Below are 19837 nucleotides of genomic sequence, written 5' to 3' on the forward strand. Positions count from 1 at the left end.
ATTCGGAAAAAACTGAATCTTTCTTCCCAGGATCATGCTGTTATATCTCTCTACTTACTCAAACCTCCTTTGCTATTCCCCAGGGAGATTTTGTTCTTTTGTTCACATCCATTTTTCATATTTCACTTTACATTTATTTTTAAGTAGCACATGTACATGTATTAGTGAATGTGTATTTTATTTTAAATGGTAAATATTTTCAATTGAGACTTTTTATTTTTAATTTTACATTTTAGCACATCATCACCAATTTTTATAAATTATACACAAGCAGTTCATATACTTCATTTTTTTTTTATGATAAAGGGGTTGAAAAAATACATATCAAATACCTTGATATTATTTAGATACCTTACAGCAATTAACATGTTTTGAATCTCAGACTACACTAAGTGGTGGATACTCTTCTGAAGAGGACACATAAAACAAACATGTAAAATATTACATAAAAATTTAAGGAGTTGCTGGCTCCTCTAAAAGAAAATCATGGATTCCTTTATGTCTACTGGCCACTGTTACGAACCTCTGCTCCAAATCTTACTTCTTTACATGGTACCTAATTAAGCAGTCAAATCCAGAAAAAAGATAAACATTAAAATTTTTAATTATGATTAAAAGTTATCAGACTTTTAGTACCTCTAATAATTGAGGCATATATAAGTAGATAGTACATTGTGCACTGAATAAAAACTTTAAAAAATTAAGTCTGCCATATTGTGCCTTCTCCAGCACCAGCACCTGGTGTTAATATACATTACCCCTTTGTTCTGTTTAGAATAATCTTATATTCATTTATGTGTGCTAATTTTGTTTCTCGTTTTCCCTAATTTTTAATGAATTTGAATAGTGTTTTACTTGATTTTGTGGCATAGTTTCTGCATAATCACAGGATGTGCAAATAATTTAATTGGCTCATTTCTAGCATGTAATTCTTTGATTTCTGCACTTTCATCTCATTGCATTGAATTATATTTACATAATATTATTAAGTAATTATGATAAAACTAGGTATTTATTTAACTGTTCTGATTTTAATGAATTTGCCTTATTGTTTACCAGAGGTTTAATGGTAATTGTCACTTTGAAATAGGTATTCTTTATTTTGCTAAAGTTCGTATTACACATTTATATGATTATATGATTTTTAAAATTAGGAGTAGTTCACTAACCTCTTTTATCAATTTGTTTAGTTTGCTTTTCTCTATCTGTTTTTTCAAATCCTCAGCTCTGAGTGTATTACTGTGGTTTGACTTTTCGATTTAGAGAAAAAGAAGCTCTATTCTTTCTCTTCCTCTGCCTCCTTTCCACAAATATACAACCACCACTGCTACCAAACAGAAACAAAACCAACTAAATGCACTCCCATTATCAGTAATTCCTGCTTCCCTCAATTCGGTATCAATCATGCTACATCCGTACATTGCTCAGAAACAACAGTGCAGGTGACATCGTTGATATTACATATGAATGAAGGAGCGATTTGATTGAGAGCATAAGGTTATGTTTGCTAACCCACAAAACTCTTCCTGATGGAGACCTGATGCAGCACAGGAGAAAACAATGGAGTCTCCTGATATTTCTCAAAGATGCAGGACAATTTTCCCTGACTGCCAAAATAGCCTTTAGTTTACCCTGCTCTTAATAAACTCTTCTGTATGAAAGGCACATCTAGTTGGGGGAATGCACAAGGCAGATAATGAACTCTCCAGATGTTTGGGTTTGAAGGCTGCTCTTTGTCTTATTGCTTGTTTTGAATGTAGTACTCTTATGTTTTAAATATTTATGATAAAATTATCATTTAGAAGACTAGGTTTAAGAAAAACTGATTTCTTCAGGCATATAGTGAAGTTGTTTTTTTTTTTATCATTTTAACAGTGCAGAATGTGACCAGCGTCACTTTTAAGATTACAGTTTACACCCTTTCCAAAAAAAGAAATAACATAAAATATGACATTTGATACAAAAGGATAGTTACTAGATTATCAGCTTCTTGTTGGTAAAAACTTGACTATACTTTTTTCCCATCATGCTTAACATAGCTTTTCCATTTGGTAGAAAATCAATTTGTAATTATTATCCTTCTGCTTAATACTAGTGTATTCTAGAAGCAATGAACTATTAGTTTAACCACTGTTTGGCTTCCCTTTTGGTACCCTGTACAGATCAGCAGTAAAATACAAAAGGATATTGCTCTGTAAACTAAAGTGTGTACAGATTTATTATTAATTATTGTTGGGTTCACTGTTACTTAGTTACCTGAAAGTGTCTGCTATATTTTTTTGAATGACTGGTGTCTATGTCTCAGAGAACAAAATATGTTGAGATTTCTGCCCCACTCTTGATTCCTTCTGAGATAAAAAGCCAACGTTGCTTACAGTCCATCAAGATAATACCTGCTTGACTCAGCCCAGGCAGGTGAGAGAGCAGACAAGCCACTGAGTACTGAGGGTTTTAAAAGCAGGATGCAGACAGATATTAGAGCTGCATTACCCTGAAGTTTATAAGCTATGGGAAAGAATCAATCAGAATTTAGGATTTTATTTCAAAATTTCATCCAGCTTAGATTGTCTGTAATGGAGTCTGAACATCTCTCGAAATAGCTTGCCCTGCTGTTCCACAAAGTGTCTGAGCACTGATGTTATGGGTGAAAGTAATTCTTACAGTGATATTACAGCATGTGGACATCTTATCCAACAAGTGTATACAACTAGCTTCAGCCCATCATCCTCATAGACTCTGGCCCTTTTTGTTATGTGTCAGGTTAGTCCCTCTGCAGTCTAATTGCTCAAATAAGGAAAGGGAAGTGAGAACCTCAGAGCTGAAATTTAAATCCAGGCCTGTTTAATGCTAAGCCCGTCAGTTTTCTAGTATTTCCTGCTATGCAGAGAAACCTGAACTCTATTTGTTAATCTGAACAACTTTTTTTCCCCAAGAATTTTTCTTTTTACTAGAGTGTTTTTTTTAAAAAAAACTGGGATTGATAAAAAAATATTTTCTCTTCTCATTTCTTTCTGCCACTGTCCAGGCTCTGATGAACACAGTAATCAACATAAAGTTACCCACAGAGTGGCAGAAAAGTGTGTAAATAACACAGAGCCCTGAGTACCTGCCAGTGAACACCTAAGAGGTAGACCTTCACTTGGCAATATTCCAGGTTATCCCTGATAATTGTTCCTTACCCATCCTACAGTAGTAGCAGTGATGAATGAAATAGTACAGACCATTACACTCTTAGCAAGCACTGAAATTGTAAAAATTAAAGTTTTCAGAATATTATCTTTTCTTAGAAATTAATCCTTACTATTGTTACTATAACTCCAATGCACTGAATGCCCCTTGGGTGCCAACTCTTTATAACCCATAAAAACAAAACCAGAAGTGGGTTTTATCATCCCCAGTGTCCAGATGACAGAACTGAAGTGCAGAGAGGTCAAACCCCTTTGCCACCAGATATTACTAGTTTGGTGTCTTGACACACATTCAAATCCAGATCGGCCTACTGTCATGGCCTGTACTCTTCCCGCTTTACCCGGCTGCCTATTGAACCAAACAATAAAATTCAGGCATCAGGAAGCTAATCATTTAGGCAGCCACCGAAAACATAAATACGTTTTATTTGCACTTTGTAGTGTCTTACACGTATAATCTCACTTAATTCTCTAACCTACAGTGGCTAAAGCTAAGACTATAAGGAGGAAAAGTACAGAAAGATGGTGTAAAAAGAAAGTGCCAGCTTTGTACGGAATCACTAAGGGAAAGAAAGGTCACACTGCCAGCTGTTGCTGTGCTGTCTGTCATCAGGTTTTGTAATATGGTGTAAACACTAGGGTCTGTGACACTGAACAAGGAGGGAATAGCTTATTACCTCCAAAAATAGCACAAATGCCAAGCAACTTTAACTGGCTTAGCCTCAGGAAATTCCTCCATTCTCTAAGAATGTAAGGTCACACTAAATTATTTAGAAACTTAAGGCTTGAGTGTATCAAAAAACTAAGCCTCTGTGCATTATTTTGATGACAGTTGAGTAAAGATTTTCTTGTTCTTGTGTCATGTTTTCTATAGAGTCCTTATATTAAATTAGTTGCTTTTATAAAAAAATAAACATAATATTCTTATTAAATGAAAAGATGAACTATAGATATACTACTGAAAAACCTACTTGGCATATTCCTCTGAATTCAAAATAAAGAAGCTATCTCCCAGGCAAGGTTGTCTACGAAATGTCATTCCATAGGGAAGACTTGAAATTAAATTATAAATCCCCAAACAGAGATTTTATTAGAGTGGAAAACTTGGCAGAATCTTAACTACAGAAGCAGAATGTGGCAAAGGCTAGGATAAACCTAGCTCTGTAAGATTCTGAAACAATTAGTGTAACAGAGGAAAGAAAATATTAATTCAGGATAATGCTATGTTTGTTCATATGGCTTTCTCACTAAAATGACTACAGTTTCCTTTCATAAAATTAATTCTGATAATTGATAATTCTCTTTGAGATCCTGTATATTTCAAAACAACTCTGAAGAAAGTTTGTGAATTGGGAAAACTCTTCTGTTTAAAATAAAGGCTGTTTGCTTTTATCGAGAAAAAAAAATCTCCAAAACTTAGACTTGACAAATTCTGACGTTTTCTTCAAAAGGAGGGAGAGGTGTTTATGCAATATTCATTTCCCCACTTCTGTTATCCAGACGCCTCCTACCTAAATTGACTGTAACTTATCTGTCAAAGCAGTGTTTTTCAGACTTCAGCAGTGGGATTCTATGTTCAAGGAAAGTTGCGTATAGAGACCTGATACATAAAATGAATGGAAGGGCAGCCAGATAGTTGACGACTGGGAGTTGGGATTAGCAGCAAAGTCCTCCTCTGATGGTTTCCAGCCCTTTCTCCTCAGCAGTCCCAGGAGCCTCCAAGAAGACTGTGAGAATAAAGCCTCCAACCATAACTGGATTTGACCTGTTTAAGCTCCATTCCATTTCTTATCTGTCCTGAAATGGCTTTCATGTTTCCAAACTCCTGACATTTATTAATCTTCAGGAATAACCAAAAACATACTAATAAGCAATAAATCTTTTTTTTTCTGTTATAGGGTGAACTAGAAGTTCTAAAGTTTTCTGGTAAAGATATAATACTAATAGTATGTATTAACATTATGTACAAATACTCCAGCAAGATGATATATTTCAATACTTGATCAGTCAGGGTTCTCTAGAGAAACAAAATCAAGAAGTTTTGTGTGTGTGTGCGTGTGTGTTCAGAGATTTATTTTAAGGAACTGACTGATGTGATTGCTGTAGCTGGCAAGTCTGAAAACTGCAGAGCAGGGCTGCAGACTGGAGGAAATGAGGCTGCAGTCTTTAAGTAAGAATTTCTTCTTTTTTGGGACATTTTAGTTTTCTTTTCTCTTAAAGCATTCAACTTATTAGATGAGGTGCACCCATATCATGGAGGATAATCTTCTTTACTTAAATTTAATTTATTGTAAATTTTACCACATCTACAAAACACCTTCCCAGAAATATTGAGATTAGTGTTTAAATAACGAGGTATGACAGCCTAGACAACCCAGCACAGGAAAATAACCATCACAAATAAAATGTAAAATGATTTCTCCTTTCAACATTTCAAGCAGAAATTCAAATGTCCTATTATATATTTGATAATAGGAAGCTTTAAAGAAAATACTAACACAAAATTAATGCTAAATAAAATTATCTAACAATTTAAAGAAAATATGACAATTATTTAATACTTAAAATTTACTGCACTTAACTTGAAAAGTTAAAGTACAAAAAAAATTGGAATTGCTCTATTGGATAGTTGCTTTTTGTTTCACGACAAAAATTACAGATGAAGAAAATTTTGCTAATAAGTAAAACCACCGTGGCCGGGTACTCTCTCAGGGTTTAATACACTTGAATGACCTACCAGGAGGGCCTGCTGCCGCCCTAATATTCCATTTTTCCTTTCTATTAACCCTACCATTTGTGAGTTACAGAAGAGAAGGACACTCCACTCAGCATCATGTTGTTCTGCCCAGTCTCGCACATCATGACCTTTAAAATGTGAGCCCTGATCACTGTTTATTTGAGGAGAGGACCCCTACACAGTACTCACCCTCTCCACTTCCCTGATGGCAGCGGGTCGGTTTCCACAATGACAGGAGAAAGCTTAAGTGAGGTCAGATTGGGAGTCCACATAAACGAAACCTCACTGAGAAAGAGCAGGCCGATGTAACCAATTTGCCAGTGTCTTACTGGACTCCTTTGGCAGTTGCCCTGAGTCGTTCAGAACACACAGGTCATGCTGCTCGGCATTAACTGAGTCACTGTATTTCAAGGGCAATCTGGCATCCTTGGCAGTAGACCATCGCTCCCAGGCGCTGTGGTGGTCACGCTTCTTCTGCAGCCCATCTGCTCTACCTCCTGAAGGGTCAGTTGTGAGGGCTCGCACCCAGGCTAGGGCATCAGACTTCTGCTTGCCAGGAGGGGTCGATGTCTCAGCAGCTGGGACTTGGAAAACAGTGAGGACTGCCTCAGGCTCTTGCAGGTGAACCTAAATGTCTTTCCACACATCCTGAAAGAATTTATTCATGACAATCAATACCACCACCACCCCAGTCCTGGCTTCCCACTGTCCAAGCCAGAGGGTCAATACCTTTAGAACAGCACGGTGGTCAATGTAAAGGGTTAGTGGCCAGGGCTGCTCTCCCACTCTGTCTACCAGCCCAAAAGCTAGCAGAGCGGTGGACACCTTCTCTAACCTCAGCTCTTCTTCCAACTTCTTAACTTGAGCTTGAGTCTCTCCAAGCTTGAGACAATGGTTTGTCCTGTGTCTTCCCCTCTCTCATGGATCTAAGAAGAGTTGTTGATTTTTCAGCCCGTTCATGGTTTACTTGTCAAAACAGAGTGGAAGGTTCCAAGTTCCTTACGTGTGTCTTGTCAATTCTTCTTTATTTGTATACTAGTTATCAACTGCTATGTAACAAAGAACCCCAAGACAACAAATATTTTTTTCACTGTTTCTGTGGGTCAGGGATTTGGGAGCAGCTTAATTGGCTGGTCCTGTCTCAAGGTCTCTCACAACTGTTGCAGTTAAAATGCGAGTCAGGGCTGAAGCCACGGGAGTCTTGATTGGAGAAAAATCCACTTCCATGCTTGCACATGTGATTGCTGTCAGTCACTTTCTAACCAGAGATCATGAGAGGAAGGTGTCATGACAGGCAATGATTCCAGGGAAAGGTGAAGGCAAAGCAGATGAGGATGGAAAAGTACCTGGATGCCTTGCTAAGCAGCCTGGCTACTGTCCTCCAGTGGAGAACATTTGGAGGTTTTTAAGCAGTGACATGACTTGATGCACTTAGTAAAAATGTTCATAGAAATGGGAAATTAGTAGCTTCATAGTTCAATATCAAAAAGTGGTAAATGGCAGGTGCGGCAAAAGGACCTGAGTCAGACCTTGTGTCAAAAGTTACAGAAGGCTCAACAGAATTCACCCGTCCATCTGCCTGCAGACCTCAGGAGGCTTTGAGCCTCAGCAAGTTATGCGTCATTCTCTCGTCTGAATTAGCCTCTGAGCTAGCTTCAGCAGCTGCAGACTGCATCCCTGAGCTGGGCTATGCTATACAGCAAACATCTAAGCACACCTGTTGTTCTGGATGTTTTCTGCAGCTCATGCAATAAAAGGAGCAAATATGTATCAAACACTTACTAGCACCGTGCCTGCCTTAAATGCCTTACATGTATTAACTCCTTGAATCCTCATAAAAGCCCTCTATTACCCAAATTTTGCTGAGGCATCAGACGGTTAAGTGGTCCATGTCTGCACAGATAAGAAGTGGTGGAGCTGAACTGCAAGCCCAGGTAGTGAAGCTAGAGACCGGATCTTAACTCTTGCATTATAGCATTTTCAGGGAAACCGCATAAACACCCAGGCTTGAAATTGTGCTTAGATAAATTAAATCTCCACCGTAGACAGCTCAAGGGAAGTATGCATAAACAAGTTAATCTAGAAGTGTGGTTAAGATATGCCATGATATATTTAATTTTTCTAAAGAACATTTTCCCTTGAATTATGTTGATGCCAACAGGATAAGAAATGGGTTGTCAAAAGCTGCATTTAAAAAGGCAAAGTGCCATTAGGTAAACATCTTAGTATAATACTTATGAACATGTTAAGCAGCCTGTTTTGTTTTTTCCACCTTTGGAATCACTGAACTCCCAAATGTCTTTAATTTCACATTTTCTGTAAGACTATATACCTTATCTTCTCAAATTAAAACTGTATGATAGCCCACATGATTATTTCATTATTCATTGAGATATAATCTGTATGTTATTATAGATAAATTACACTGCCACATGGGTCTGGCCTAAAAGTAGAAACGACCAATAAAAGTGATAGACTGATACTGATAATCAGTTTTTCTTCTATTATGTATATATCCTAGGCCAAGTGGCTATTATATATTAATCTAAATATAAGTTTGAGTTTATTTTTCTCAAAATGGGAAACTGCTTAACTCATTTAACACACGCATCCTCAACTTGTTAATTTCCAAATTGTATTATTATGGCTATTTCTGACCTACATGCATTTCTACTTAATGAGGGCCTTAGGTGTTAATTTTGATAATTCTCAGCTTGTTGTATGAAGAACAAACTTTGTCTTTAATTAGACTCATACAGAGTTTGCATCATAAAAAGGAAAAACTAAATCTCTTTTGCTTTATTAAATTAGGTGTAAGAACCCTTTCAAATTTATAACCTTATTTTTATACCAGCTTTAACAAGTTTGGGAGATTAAGGGCATTACTTCTTGAGCTAAGTTGGAAAGAATCAGATTATTTTTTTTAGAGTATGTTACAGTGTTCTCCATAACTGCCCAGTATGTCACAAATTACGTTCTTCCACGTTTTATTTTTAGAGTAGAAGAGGGTAATATAAAATTGCCAACCCACTGTAATTCCACTAACTTGCATTTTAACCAAAGTCTACAAAATGCAACTAGGGAAGGCCCCTAAAGATTGCCTAGGCACACATAACGGGCAGCCATGTTTTGCAGCACGCACACAGCCATCAGGGAAGGGTCCAAGTAAATCACTCTCCCTGTGGCACTGATCAAACTCAGGGTTAACGCTGACTCCCGCAGCTGTAACGCAGGGGCCCTGGGAGCACCTTACATAATGTAGAGTTTCCTTCTGCAACATTCCCAACAGGTGCTCATCCAGCCTTTCTTCCCAGCTCAGGGCCTCTGCTCTTGCGTGTCTCTCTGCCTCACGGTAACTGTGACCTGACACCTTTATGGAGCTACAGCCTCAACTACCTTTAGGTCTTTGCTCAGAGGCCTCCCCTGATAAGTGAAAGAATGAAAGAAAACCCAAGCAGCTCTGGGGGCGGCACGCTTTTCTGTGGGCAGGGCATTCCACCCTCAGGCAAACACCTGCTGCAGGGAAGACCAGCCGCACTAATCTGCTAGGGCTGCTGTGACAAAATACCACAGGATTAAACAAAAGAAATGTATTTTCTCACAATTCTGGAGGCTGAAAGTCCGAGATCGAGGTGTTGACAGATCTGGTTTCTCCCGAGGCCTCTCTGCTTGACTTGCAGACAGCTGCCTTCTCACTGTGTCCTCACGTGGTCCTTCCTCTGTGAGCACGCGTCCCTGTTGTCACTCCGTGGGTCCACACTTCCTCTCCATATAAGGAGACTAGTCAGATTGGATTAGGGCCACCCTAGAAGTCTCTCTGTAACTTAATTGCTTCTTTAAAGGCCCTATAAAAATACAGTCACATTCTGTGGCTTAACGTGGGTTAACTCTTCAATCCCTATGAATTTTGAGGGGCATGGTTCAATTCATAATATCATTCTTTGCCCAAAGGATGCTTTCTTGATTCCCACAACTCAGCACCCTCTTCTGTCTCAACACTTGTCTTTGCAGCATTATCGCATGCCCTTCACTGCATGACATTTAACTGAATTTATTTCAAAATGCATGCTAATTCACTGTAGCTGATGAGGGATTGTGCCTCTCAGATTTTCCACCACAGTGAGAGTGACTGACTAAGGGCCTCAGCTGCGGTGCTCTCAGTCCTCCACTGCATCTGCACCAAGGTGACACTCCCCTTGGCTGCTCCCAGCCAGTGACCAAATGTGGCAAGGATGCTAAGGCAGGCTCTCCTCTATGAGATACAGTCCTCTTCTGGCAGGGGGTGTTGGCTTGAAGATCTCCCATCAGTCTCATTAAACTGTCTTTGAACTGCACCGCTGTCAAAGACCTCCCTTGCCCTGTCCTTACCAGGGTGAGAGCTACACGGCAGCCTGACGGCTTCCCATTCTCGTTCTCCCTCTAAGGCATTTCCCACAATAACCTCTTGCACATCTAATCATCTCGACATCTTATTCTTGGAGGACCTGGACAAATTACATCCACATGTGTGAATGACAGATGCCTTCTCTCTTCTGAGAACATGACTCAAACAGAGAGAATGAATTCCAGAATGGAAATTCTAGCAGACAAGGGGGAATATATATTTCTGAGAGTCTAAATACTATTGCAATAATGCAAGACTTATGACCAGTAAAACATGAATTTAGTAAACATGTATTTCAGATTTCTGGATAAATCATTAAGTATTTTAAAACAGTTTTAAGTCCCACAAATTTTCATTCTGAACACAGTAACATTTTATTCCTCTTTATACTTATGCTAAATATATGTATTTTTTCTATCAAAATCATCACCAACAGGGGTCCAGAGGAATAAGGCCACATTCTAAGAATAAGACCCTCCCATCTGGGCCTCTATAACTCTATTAGCAGGCATAAAGTCGGACCTATTCCCAAAAAGTCACACCCTAGCTACCACTGTCTACTTTGACACCAGCCAGAACTAATCTCATTAAGGCTATTACCTGTTTATGTCAATCACACAAGGAGTTCCAAGCTTCCAGGCTTTCCCTCACTGCGCACATTTTAATCACTATACATCTCTGCATATCCTTTATTTTTTTTTTAATGTCCTTGTCTTGCATCTTACCTAGCTCCTAAAACCTCTCCAGTGAGCCCTCTGGAATTTATGGCCCATCATAAATAAAACTCCCATGTTCTCTTTTCTAAAAATTACCTTCAACTCCACTCTAAATGGAACTTAAATCTCCCTTAAGGATGCTGCTGCCTCTGCAGGCACTCAGGTGGAAGCTGGTTTAACGTCTCCCTCGGCCTCCATCCCAGTGGGTCTGAATTTGGGTAAATGTTCTTTTTGTTCCTCACTGCCAATTTCAGACTGTAATCTCTCTATGGTCCTAAAACCCTATAACACTGATTATAAGGTCATTTACTCTTTAGACACATATTTCCTCTCACGCACTAAATCTGCCCCAACCACAATGGTCTCCTTAACCTTCTTTAACCTCGCTGAAAAACCCCATTCTCAGAGTCATAGTGCTTTTTACCCCCTTCCCTATAACATGCTCTCAGATATATGTGTTGACTAATTTGGAGTACTCTCTTATTTTCCTGGAAAAAATCTCACCAAATTTTAAAGAAACCTACCCTGTCCACAACATTTAAAATTGCAACCACCTTTCACTACATTTTTAAACAATCTATTGCTTCTTATTTTTCCTTCATGTCACCGTTTTTATCTGCATCTTCCATCAATAATGTAAACTTCAAAGACACAGATATTCTTTCCTGTTGTATAACCAGGGTCTGCTACCCAGCAGGTACTAAATAAATACTTATTGAATGAATACAGTAAATTGAATTTATTGAAGCTATAATCTCTCTCCTCTCCAAAGAAGGGTAATTTAAATATTCTTTTAGGAAAAATAATATTGCTTTCTGTCTTATTCAACATATCTCTATTTCTCCTATGTACTTGATGCACTGCTAATAGTACACACATGATAAAAGCCCAATTTCTTACCTTGAAGAATTCTCTTCCTAACTGTACAAACAGAAATAAATAAATATACATATTTAGTCATGATCATGGGAATAACTATCTATGCATACTCAGGTTTTAATTTCCTCCAGCAATTCTATGGAGAACAGATGTGAGGAGGGCAAAACAAGATGGGGAAAGCAATTAGAAATGTACACAATTGCCCAAGTGAGAGATGAGGGCAACGCGGTGTTAAACTTACCAGTGGAGGTGAAGAGGGGCAGGCAAGTAGAAAACGTTTAAGAGGTAAGATTAGGAAGGAAGATTTTTCATAATATTTAAAGAGCAAGGAAGACACAAAAGACAAAGAGAAGATAACGAAGTCAGTTGATAAAAAATAAGAAATTTTCATTTTGCCTGATTAACGTTGATGCTTATGTGACATAATTAGAAGACTATATCCAGGGGTCTTGCTTTGAATATAAAGGTTGGTAGGGAGGTCTGGGATGGAAAAATAAAATTGAGAGCTCCTAGTAGGTTTGTGGGATACAGTTTAAAACTACAGGGGTAAATGAGATAGTTTAAGATTTATATATAAAGTCAGAATAATAGTGAAACAATAACACTGGGAGCAAGAACTTGGAATACTCATGGAAAGAGGACTCTTTTAACTGAGAGAGAATAAGAGGTCAGAGAGTCCAGCCCCTAACAAAGACAGCAAACTGCATAGTGGGGTATGATGCAAACTGAGAGATTAGAGAATGTCAAGAATGAAAAACAAAACAAACAAACAAAAAACCAGCATTCCCAAAAGCAGCGAAGAAGTTCAGTAAACTCAGAAATGAAACTGGATTCCTAAGTAGGAGACCACCAATGTGCGAAGGGCATCAGAGCACTGAATGTGAGGTGAAGCTGTGAAGGGTGTGGCAACAAAGCTTTTGTTAACTGTAGATGGAAGTAAGAGCTACAAAGTTAACAGCAGCTGGCTGGCAACTGGCCAGCAGGAACTCGAGCACATTTACAGGCTAAGAGGAGGAAGTGGAAAGGAGAGTGTTGAAGAACAACAGAAAGAGTAACTGGCAGAGAGTGAAACATTCTGGATGCAAGGACTGGGGGAGGGCGGGTAAAGGGCTGAACTAGAGGAGCTAAGGACCAAAGGACCAGGAGTGACCTCAGGTATGGATGTAGATTGGCTTGTAGGAAGGGCATTGGATAGCTGATGTAAATTGACACTGATGGTCTCATTTAAAGAAAAAATTAATAAAGGAGATAAGTTTTCTGCTGATAATTGTAGGCAGTGTTTGAATACTAAGTAAGTAAAACATCTGTGAAAGCTTGGGATATTCATGGAAGGGAATGTGAGAGAAAGTAATCAGAATGAAGCCATAAATTTCTTGGGGAAACAACCTGTATGTCATATCCTCTAATGATCCTCAGCCATTCCCATCTGCAGATGACAGGGCAGGCGTTGCTCCAGACTCAGAGTTTTACTAGGAAAGTGCAGTAAAATAAGAACTGCAATGTGATTGAGAGACCTGAGAGGAAAGAAGTTGAATCAATCAGCTGTGTGCTCCAGGTGGGACTGGGAGGAAGGAGAGGGCCGCAGGAGTTGGCAGATTGCAAAAGGATAAAGGGATCAACAATCTCTAAGTTTCTTGCAACCATAAAGTAGAAATGGTATGTGCTAAATCATGGGAGAATTGGAAGGATAAGAATGTGAGATCTGAGAGAGGGTTACTGGAGTAGAATTTCTTGGATAAATTTGTTTCAGATGATTTCACATTCAAGGAACTGTCTGATAAGAAAAGGGGTAAATTTTATGAGACTTAAGGATGTCCATGAATTTTATGATAGGTAGAATTCTGGAATCAAATGAGAATCTAGAAATGTTCTAGCTGAATCTCTAGACAGGGAATCTGAGAGGTAACTTATTTGCAGTCACACAGCTACTTAGGAGAAGAACCTGGATCAGAGTAAGTTCCTTCTGATGAATAGGGTGGATATTTGTTTTAATATCGCCTCTTGCTGTCTAATACTGGGGAGTATGTTGATATCTTCTGATTCTTTCTACACAGGAATTTAGGAGTCAAGTGCAAGAGGTAAGTGGTAGAGTCTTTGTAAACAGTATGTCTTAGGAAAAATAAGGAATGGTAAGAAATGAAACCATTTTTCTTACGCTCGTGAATTCATTCTACATTTCTCATAAATAAAAATTCTACACCTGAAATATAAAAATACCTACACATAAAAATATATACACCTTATAGAGGAATTGTAAGGCTGTTTAGAGACTTGGATGGAATTTATCTTTGTCTTTTATTACTTTCAAATACTAGTCAAACAGAAAAACCTGGTAAGTGTTATTATTAAAAAAGGAAAACATCTTACATTTACATATTGAGTTGTATGTATTTGCATAGTGTTGCTGTAAATATTTTCTCCGTGTCTCCTGTGTTGACTCAAAGTTATTGTACAATTCCAGAGTTGATGTGATGGTGTGCTGATTATTTGTAAAAAGAAAAATCTACTTTAGAGGCAGCGTTAACAAGCAATGCTGTGCATGCACTTGCACTCCCTATTAGCACTTTGGCAATAGGTGCCTTGTCTCTGTGGAGACCAGGGAACAGGTGTCACAAGTCACTGAGCTGACTCACGATGGGTTTTTAGTTAGCTTTCAAGAGATAAGTAAAGTTACCTCCTCACCTCATAAAGAAGGTAATTCTTAAGCACATGCAAAATGACTGCGACTAATTCTGTATAATCAATTGTCACATGAAGTGAGTTCAGCACATTTTGACTCTCTGTAGGGAGGGAGGTGCTCTTTTATAGTAATAGTATGAATAATGTAATGGAATCTACTGAGTAATAAATTTTGGCTGATACAGTTAAACTCTAATCCCATGTCTATTATATATTCAGTCGTAAGTAGCTTTAAGCTCCATGTTTGAAAACACAATAGATAATAAGCCTAACTCATGGAAATATTTGTAACACTATGTATTACATTTTTAAGTGATATATTCACTTATTAGGTATTTAAGGCATATAAATTAACGGAAATATTTGAGGTAGGTGATGTTCAGCTCGATGTGAGACTTAGAATTTGGAAAGTATATTTCAGGTAAAGAGAGCATGAGGATACAAAAGACAGAAGTATATTTGGGGAATAACAACTAATTTTGAATTTATGAAGCATAGAAGTCGGGATGGAGACAAAGCTAAAACTAAGCTGGAGGTAGGCAGGGGTTTGGTCCTGAAGCAACAGTTGATTAGGTCTAAAACCAGAACAGAAGCCAACCAAAGTCAAGGGAAAACACGAATATCACTATGCTCAAAAGTTGAGCTAAATACTGTGTGTAATTCACAATCGTATTTTCTTTAAATATCATGGGAACCAAGGTGAAAGTATTTCCTTACACACTATGATTAAATTACTGTCATTTTCCAACAATGAAGGTACTTACATTTATCTCAAGAGACATGCTTCCTGAAATGAAATTGTGTGGCTTCTTCTCAGCTCTTAACCTACTTGATTACTGTTCAGTATTTTATACTATTAGACATCACCATTGAAACTCTCTCCCATTTGCTTACGCAAAAATGTACTATCTAATCATGTCTTCAATGCCTCCTTTCAGCATGTGTTTCCAGCCGAATCTAATATTACTCCTGCCCCTTCTTGAATTATATTCACTAAGTTAGTCTATTAACTGCTCCAGTAACCTCCCTCTGGGTTACCTTGACTGCCCTGTCTTACACACACACCTATTTTCATAGGGATGACTTTTCCCCTTTTTCTCCACTTGTCAAACCCTACTGAGGTCAAGTCCCAGGAAAATGCCTCTCTTTATATGAAGTTCTAATTAACAAGGAAGAATCAGTCTTTCTTTTTCTTCCCACAGATATGTGCAACCCTTTATTTCAATACTAGGATTGTTACCCTCTTTCTTAAATTAATATATACCGCCCAAACCATGTACACAAGATATAAGTTATTAAAAGAGGTCAGGACCTGGCCACTGTTGTTTTCTCTCATCATAAGCATAAAGTATTTAACACATTAGACTCATCCATACTGATATATTCTATTTTATACTAAAATACCATGATCCTGTTTATCTGTTACTCTGATGTGGTTACGCAGTTGACCCTTTCTCTATTCTTTTACCCTTGACTATCCAGTTAGGTCTTTATGGTCAGGGGTCATATCTTCAAGTCCTTCAGCCTCCACCCAGGGCACTGGTTATCTGAGTTAGGAGACTGTAAGTAAGTGTTCAATAAATGTCTGTTGAATGAATGAATGAATGAATGAATGAGTGAAGTATGAGATGGAGTCAGTGAATAAATGATAAAGATTTAGTAGAAACATACATTCACTGACCCAGGAATCAAGCTCCTGGGCATATATTCAGAAGGAACCCTACTTCAAAATGACACCTGCACCCCAATGTTCATAGCAGCATTATTTACAATAGCCAAGACATGGAAACAGCCTAAATGTCCATCAACAGATGACTGGATAAAGAAGATGTGGTATATTTATACAATGGAATACTATTCAGCCATAAAATCCAACAACATAATGCCATTTGCAGCAACATGGATGTTCCTGGAGAATGTTCCTGGAAAATGTCATTCTAAGTGAAGTAAGCCAGAAAGAGAAAGAAAAATACCATATGAGATTGCTTATATGTGGAATCTAAAACAAAACAAAACAAAACATAAATACAAATCAGAAACACACTCATAGACGTAGAATACAAACTTGTGGTTGCCAAGTGGGTTGGGGGTGGGAAGGGACAGATTGGGATTTCAAAATGTAGAATAGATAAACAAGATTATACTGTACAGCACAGGGAAATATATACAAGATCTTATGGTACCTCACAGAGAAAAAAATGTGACAATGAATATATACATGTTCATGTATAACTGAAAAATTGTGCTCTACACTAGAATTTGACACATTATAAAATGATTATAACTCAATAAAAAATGTTAAAAAAAAAAAAAGAAAGAAACATACATTCATTGACATCATCCTGAGAAGTACAGAGTATAGGCCACTTCTCAGGTTTAATTTTTTCCCCACTATGCAGTTTCATTTCTGATCAGAGGGGTCTGTTATTGTTAAGGAACGGACCTGCCAGAGTAAATCCTGCCCTCTCTATACAATAAAGGGAAGGAGGGGGAAGTTCTTCTATGGATAAATTATTTAGTATTCAATAATTTTACTAAGTACAAGTATGGCAATATAAACGTTTTAAAGCAGCAAGGAAACCTCAAGATTATTTACAACTCATCCTTCATATAGAAGAGGCTTCTTAGAATGAAAAAGGTCAAGCTACTTGCCTGAGTTTCAAAGTAACTTGCAGGAGAATTGAGACAAAGTCATGGGTTCCTAACTCATCATCCTGTGCTCTTTCCATTAAAACTACATTTACTTCAAGGCATTAGTAATGAAGTAAGTTAATGTTGCTTAATTTGTATATTTCATGAATAAATGATTAAATCTTTGGTATGTTATTACTGTACACAATTACCAAGGATCTTTACAAGGATCTATTATTTAACTTTGTGATTTTTATGATACACCCCTTTTTTCTTGATACAACTGAGCTTAAAATAACATTTTTGCAACAAACTTTCTGATCTGCCCCCACAGCGTTTAAAAGGCAGTAAAATGTAAAGTAAAATTTCAAAGTAGATACTCTCTCAATTCCCAAAGCAACAACTTAAAAAACGAAAACAACGTAAGCCACGGGAGCAGCCTCTAAGAGGCCTGTGCTTTGTGGCCCTGGTCTGCACTCTCAGGTCCCTAGAGGGAGGAAAGCCATTTGCATTAGTGCTGCTGGGGTGAAGCAGTCCCTGAGAGTAAATTAGAGGACTGCTCTGGATGTTGCTCTCTGCTCTTTTCAGCCCCTATGGGACTTCCTAGCACACTTGAAGCGGAAGGAATCAATTCAACTTTTGTGCTTGTAGAACAGATTCAAAGATAAGAACTTGCGTAAAAGCATTTTGGTTTCACGTTGCTGGAATTTGTTGTTACACTGAACGGTGCTGTGTTCGTTTGCTAGGGCCATCATGACAAAGCACCACAGACGGGGGCCCATGGACTGGCTCTGCTGGTAGCAACGGGGCAGGGGAACTTGGGACTTCAGAGTTCTCAGCCTCATATGTGTCCACCCAAAGCTATTCACCCCAAGGCTCAGGCAGCCATCCCTTCCCACTGGTGTCCTGCCCTCAGAGGAAGGGAGCCAGGGCAGTAATGACCATGCAGCGTGCTAGGTAATTAAAATATGTCAGGCTGGATCTAATGGGTCTGTGGTCTTGGCCAAATCCTAAAAATAGCCCTCTTCCTAATCTCTGCATACCAACAATCCCAGGACTAAAAGAATTTCCTTCTCCTTTCCCCCAAAGTCAGCCACTTCCCTGCTTCTGAATGAGTGGCAGTTGTTCTCAGGAAATAACTTGTCTTTATACGCTCCATCCAGGAAAGTCCATTTTCCTTTGCAAACCTGACACATTCCTATGAGAATCCTTTATTGGAGGAGAGAAAGCACAGCTGGCAGAGCTAGGTGACCTGAGCACTCCTGGACAAAATCAAGACGGAAAGTGACAACTACCTGTAAAACAACATTCTGCTGCGTGGGGAGAGGTCACCTCAGGCACCCCAGAACCTGGGTGAAAAAGTATGTTTCCAGGAAAATCCATCTTGTTATTAATTTTTGAGAAGAAACTATAATAACATATACAATGTTCATGCAATTGGACAAAATCATTCTGATTTTCCATCAAAGGCACTAGAATCTGAACCTATTTAAAAACAGATGAGTTAGCCTGCCAGTGAATCCTGGGCGCACAGAGCAATTGACAGGCTTCGTGCTTGGACTGTTCTTTCTGCAGATTTGATCAAATGGCATTAATGTGATTTGAACTCTGAAATTCTAGCCAGAGCCTGGAAAGTCTTTTGCTCAATTCCCCTGCTACCTGAAATCACTGAGTTTAAAATGCCTCCAGTTCTAATCCATTAAAGTTAACAACTTTCAGAGCCATTAGTGGTAACAACTTCCTCCTTCACAGTTTCTCATAGTGACCCCCCTGTGAAGAATTTATGCGAAAAGTAGATCAAGGGAAAATAAACAAATTCAAACCTTGTAGCACACTGACACGAGAGAGGAGGACACGGTCAAGGCTTGCGAGCTGTGAGACTTTGGACATTTCTGTGCCCCAGTGTCCGTGTCCCTAGAATGATGCTGGGAACACTACCTTCCTCACATGTAGCAAGTGTGAAGCTCCTAGCCTGACACAAAGTGAAAACTTAGCTATTTTTATTGAATCTTTAAGTTTTAATTAATCCATAGACTCCAAGCCAAATTGTATTCACTTTGATGAAATGAAGAAATGAGAATCCTTGCATCTCTCAGCTGGCAAATAGCGTTGCTATAGGTTTGTTAATTACAAGAGCAGATCACCTAGCAATTACAACCCACAGCCTCTTTCAGATCATCTCCGAGTCACTTTGGAATGGCAGAATCCAGAGAAAATGGAACAGTGGCCCAAAAAAGAGCACATGAGATTTAGGAGGGTCAGTCAGAAAGGACGTGCCCGATAATTTTGAGAATCTAAACAGGAACCGGAGCAGAAGTAAATAAGGGAACCAGATGTGGCACAGGCTTACTGAATGCAAAGCAAGGTAAAAATAAAAGGTGAAAAAAGGTGTTTCTCTGGCAAAAATTCAGATGAGTTAGGTTGCCTGCCAGAGCCATGCCTCCCTGGGGGTGGCATTTTGGTGCTCACTCACGGAACAGCACCTATTAGGCAACAGATAGGCTCACCTCACCTTTTTCCTCCGGATAGCATACGGGCCATACTGTTTTCCCAGTTCTAGAAAATAAGTCATTACGTAAGATTTCTTCGTGTGTAACATTCATTTTAACACTTTGTTTTGAAA

The sequence above is a fragment of the Camelus dromedarius genome, chromosome 28 (assembly GCF_036321535.1).
Source record: "Camelus dromedarius isolate mCamDro1 chromosome 28, mCamDro1.pat, whole genome shotgun sequence".
NCBI classification, from domain to species: domain Eukaryota; kingdom Metazoa; phylum Chordata; class Mammalia; order Artiodactyla; family Camelidae; genus Camelus; species Camelus dromedarius.